The sequence below is a fragment of the Nicotiana tabacum genome, chromosome 2 (genome assembly GCF_000715075.1).
Source record: "Nicotiana tabacum cultivar K326 chromosome 2, ASM71507v2, whole genome shotgun sequence".
NCBI lineage: Eukaryota > Viridiplantae > Streptophyta > Magnoliopsida > Solanales > Solanaceae > Nicotiana > Nicotiana tabacum.
In genome coordinates this window covers 50,200,475-50,206,062 of record NC_134081.1, presented here as the reverse complement: position 1 = coordinate 50,206,062, position 5,588 = coordinate 50,200,475, and positions in this window count along the sequence as shown.

Genomic DNA, 5,588 nt, shown 5'->3' with positions numbered 1-5,588 from the left:
TGAAGTCTGACCTTAATGGCCTGAATATCCACTGGAGAAACCCTGAATAGCTGGTGGACGGTAGGAACTCTTTGGCATTGAGCTAAAAAAAGGTCGCACTGGAGCACCCCGAGGAGGCGGCGGTGTTGGATATGTGGGCCGGCTAGGCTGGCCTCTCCCAAACTGACCCCTACCCCCAGGCGGGGCACCACTGAACCCTTCGGAATAACGGAACTGCTTGTCCCGCGACATCTGCTCTCTGCCCCGCTGCCGATAAACCTCATTCATCCGAGCTATCTTTATAACTAGCTGGTAAGATATCCCCATCTCGACCTCCCGGGCCATAGATACCTGAGTGCAACCCCGCAATGAACCTCCGTACTCTCTCCGCCTCAGTAGAAAGTATCATAAGTACATGGCGAGCCAACTCAGAGAATCTCGCCTCATAATCGGTCACTGACATCTGACCCTGCTGGAACTGCTCAAACTGAAACCGCAAATCTTCCCTCTGAGAGGGTGGAATATACCTATCCAAGAAGGTATACATGAACTGGTCCCAAGTCATGGGAGGAGAACCAGATGGTCTTCCAAGACGATAAGACTGCCCCCACCTACGGGCCCTGCTCTCCAGCTGGAAAGTAGTGAAATCCACCCCGTGGGACTCTAGTATACTCATGTTGTGCAGTCTGTCCCTACAATGATCAATGAAGTCTTGGGGATCCTCATATAGCTCACCTCCAAAGACAGGAGGGTGTAGCCTAGTCCATCTATCCAATAGCTTCTGCGGCTCACGAGCCACAACTGGTCTGGGCTCAAGTATGGCTGCTGCCACTTGCTGGGCTCCGCCCACGGGTAGTGTGCCCCGGGTCTGATATACAACAGTTGTATGCCCAAGGACCTGAGCAGTAGGGGTCTGTGCTCCCCCTCCCGCCTGAAATGTGGCTGGGTCTGCTGGAAATAAACCAGTGTGAGTCATAATGTCCATGAACTATAGCATACGGCCCATGACCTCCTGGAAGCCCGGTGCTGACATGAAATCTACCGGGGCTGGCTCTGCTGTAGGCACCTCCTCCTGCTCCTCAATAATGGGATCCTCAACTGGATCTGCTGGTGGTATGGCGGGAGCAACTCTGGGACGTCCTCATCCTCTACCATGGGCTGGAGCCCTCCCTCAGTCTCTAGCAACAGGGGGAGCAGCTCCTCCTGGGTCTGGAACATCCGTTGTGCGCGTTCTCACCAACTGTGAGAGAATAAGAGAAAGATACGTAGTATAACATCAACTGCACGATAGGAGATGAAGAAAGAATAGTTTCCTATTGCCCGATAGCCTCTCGAAGGTAAGTACGCACGTCTCCGCACCGATCCGCAAGACTCTATTAGGTCTGCTCATAACTTGTGAGACCTACGTGAACCTAGTGCTCTGATACCATATTATCACGACCCAATTTCTCCAATAGGCCGTGATGGCGCCCAACGTTACCGCTAGGCAAGCCAACCGTGAACTAACCATGTGATTGTTTCTTTTAGCAGTTTAGAAATAGTTGATTATTAATTATTGAATAAATAAGATGAAAAACATTTAATAAAATGAGAGATAACCAATTTTAAGAGAAAATGAAATGAAGTAAATAACCAAAAATCATCAAGTGCCTACTAGCATGATTTTCAAGATCAGGTGTCACAAGTGTATGAGCTACTAACAGAAAATACAAAAATACTGCGCTACTGTCTGAAGTAAAAAATATAGAAAGTAAAAGCAAAAGAAAGACTTCGGGTGCTGCAGAACGGGGTCGGTAGGAAGCTCACCGCAAAGTCTCGTGGAATCAAGGGTGCGCGCCGGGATGATAACCAGATGCACCTGCCTCAGATCCTGCACGATCAGTGCAGAAGTGTAGCGTGAGTACATAAACAACATGTACCCAGTAAGTAACTAGTCTAATCTCGAAGAAGTAGTGATGAGGGGTAGACTTCGACACTTACTATGGGCTAATAATAAAATACTGAGATTTATAATTAAGCATGGGCTACGTAAATGAAGCTGAAAACTTAATAACAAGAAATAGTGGACAATTCTTTCACTAATAGTAAATCCCAATTCAATTTCTGTCCTTTAACAATTCAACCACTCGAGCCAATGGAATAATGTCAAATATAATTGGGCTACAAATAACATTACGCACGAATTATGCTGAGCTCGTACGACCCGATCCAAAATATAAACATATATATATTGTGCATTGCCGAGGGTCGAATGGCACGAAACATAGATGCATATATTCTACTGCCGAGGCATTCGGTCCGCTCCAAAAGAAAAGAAATACTTTATAAACAACCGATTCAAAGATTATTAAGAGGCTAATATTCAAAGAAGCGCCAATTCTTATTAACGGCCAAGTAACCCGTCCAAAACTCAAGTAAATCAAATTCAACCTTTTATAATTCCTTTATCAACTTCCAATATGACTTAAGCACTTAAATTAACAAGTAGGGTACAAACATCGCAAATATAACATGATTTGTATCGTAAACTACCCGGACATAAGCATAATTAATAGCTATGCATGGACTCTCGTTACCTCGTGTGTACGTAGCCCCCACTAATAGGAGCACATATTAATTCAATTCACCTATGGGGCTAATTCCCTCTTACAAGGTTAGAAAATAGACTTACCTCGTCTCAAAGCTTACTTTTCGGTCCACGACTGTGCTTTAAACCCTCCACTCGGTGCCAAACGACTCGAAACTAGTCAAAAGTTATATAAAATAATCAATACGTGCTCAAAAGTTCATATTCTAACTATTAAAATGATCACCCAATCCCAATTGAATAATTCCTAACATTTATCCCCGGGCCCACGTGCCTGAATTCCGAAAATATTTGAAGAAAGTTGTTACCCATAACCTCACAAACTTAAATATATAATTTTCACTAAATTTCATAACCATTTTCGTGGTTAAATCCTTTTTTTTTAATCAAAAACTTAGGTTTTTCATCTAAGCCCACGATTTCACAAATTTTACATGTTACATCTACCCATAATCTATGTACTTAAATCACATTATGAAGAAATTACTTACCTCAAAGTGTTAGGTAAAACCCCCTCTCTAAGAGCTCCAAAAGTCTCCCAAGGAATGAAATAAATGAGCTCAAAACGCAGAAGTCCCGTCTTAAATGAGGTTCTTCCTTCTGTGATTTTCGCACCTACGGAGGGTTGGCCGCTTCTATGGCTCCGCATCTGCGGAAAAGTCATCGCAGATGCGGCCCTTACCCAGTGGCCTATTTTCGCTTCTGCGGATCTGCTCCTGCGATTCACACGCCGCACCTGCGGCTTAGGCCGCTCCTGCGGTTTCTTCTATCGCACATGCGCGTTCGCAGGTGCGCACGCCCACCCGCATGTGCGGTTCCTGGGCCACTTCTGTGGCTACTTGCTCACTTATTCAAGCCCGCACCTACGGCTAGCCCTCCACAGGTGCGATTACACCAGAAGCCTGGTGCTTCAGCTGCTGCCCCCTAAGTCCAAACTTGGTCCGTGCCTAGTTCGATTGACACCCAAGGCCCCGTCCAAACATACCAACAAGTTTGAAATCATTAAATGGACTCGCTCACACCCTCGGAACACATGAAACAACAACAAAACTAAAAATCACATCCCAAACCAAATTGAATCAACTTATAAACTTCAAGTTCTTCCAACTTACTCCGAACGCGCCGAAACATACTTAGATTACTCGGAATGACACTAAATTTTGTGTGCAATTCTTAAATTGCCATACGGAACTATTTCCAGGATCGAAATTCCAAACGGACCTTGATAACACCGCAATCTACTTCAAACCAAATTTAAAGAACTTTATAACGTTCAAATAGTCAACTTCCATTGTTAAGCGCCGAAACGCTCCTGGATCGTCCAAAACTCGATTTGAACATACGCCCAAGTCCAAAATCATCCTACGAACCTATTGGAACTGTCAAATCCCGATTCTGAGGTTGTTTACTCAAAACGTTGACCGAAGTCAAACTTAGCCTTTTAAAGCCAAACTAAGTAACCAAGTATTCCGATTTCAACCCGAACCCTTACAAGTCTCGAACTAATCAACCCTCGCAGTTCATAAAATAATTAAAGCACATAAGGGGAGTCTTATTTAGGGGAATGTGGTTCTAAAAATAAAACGACCGGTCGGGTCGTTACAATGCATATACTATATATGAATACATTATTTTTATACAAATATATGTATTTACAGAATATATTTAAGAGCTCTATTATCTATATACAATATAAAGAATATTGGATTTAAGAGGACTATATATAGTATATTTATAGTACATTGTATATACTTTACCCATCGACCATGCACTCAAATCCCTCTCACACACTTGTTAAACACGGGAATAGTATTACACACCAAATCTTTTAAAAGTGTATCAATTACACATCTCTTTTTCCATGTGTCATACACGTGTATTACACATAAAAGAGACGCGTGAAAAATTCATCTGAAATTAAGTTTTTTTTTTCCTCCCTTTTTTAACTATTTTCTTTTCAAATTAAAGAAAGAAATATAACCCATGTCTTCTTCCCCAACCCCAAACCCCAGTGTTTCCTCCCCCCCCCCTCCCCCAATTCGTCTTCTTCCCTAACCTCCATCCTAATTTTGTTTATTCCTCATGTTTCGTCTCTCCAACCCCCATGACTAAGAAGAAAAAGAAAAAGAGGAAGAGAAGAGGAGCTATTGGGTCTTGTAAAAATCACCATTATTGATCTTTTGAAAAAGATTAAAAATTTAATTGGGTCTTGTTGATTTTGGTGTTCCATGACCAAGAAAATTAGTTTGAATTCATGATTATTGTTGAGTAAAAATTTACTTAGGGGATTAATTTTGATAAAATTCAAAAAACACCATTAACAAGTGTGAAACTTTGGGTTTGAGCTTGAATATGAAATTTGTATAAGGATTTGGGATGGATGTTGTTAAAACTTATTAAAAATCGGTAAAGAATTGAATCTATAGTTAAGGAAAAAGGTGCTTGTGGTGGGAGGGTTGGTGGTAGTATGGCGGTGGTGGAGAAGATGATGGGGTTGGGAAGATGAGGAGAGGGGATTTGTTGGGTGTTGGGGGGGCAGAGGTTGTTTTTCAGTTTTTCTTTTTGTTCTCGATTTATGACACGTGTCAGATGCTGATTGGCGTGTGTAATAGCAATCTTTAAGCAGATGTGGTCAAACACTGAAGTGGTGTGTCGTTGACACACCTTTAAAAATTTTGGTGTGTAATATTATTCTCGTATTTAACATGTGTGTAAGAAGGATTTGGGGACAAGGTCGATGGGTAAAGTATGTATTTTGCCTTTATTTAACTAGTATATAATATATTTATACTATGTATAATATATAACTTCTTTAAGTATATTGCATATTTTAGGTAGAAAGTATATTGTTTTATTTATATATGTTATTTAACCATTATTTCATATATATATATATATTATATTCTATTATTTATTAATACATTTAAATATATACCTTATACAACATATTACAATATATCTATATCACTATGTAAATAATATACAATATACTATATATCAGTTACATGCAATAGTGCAAAAA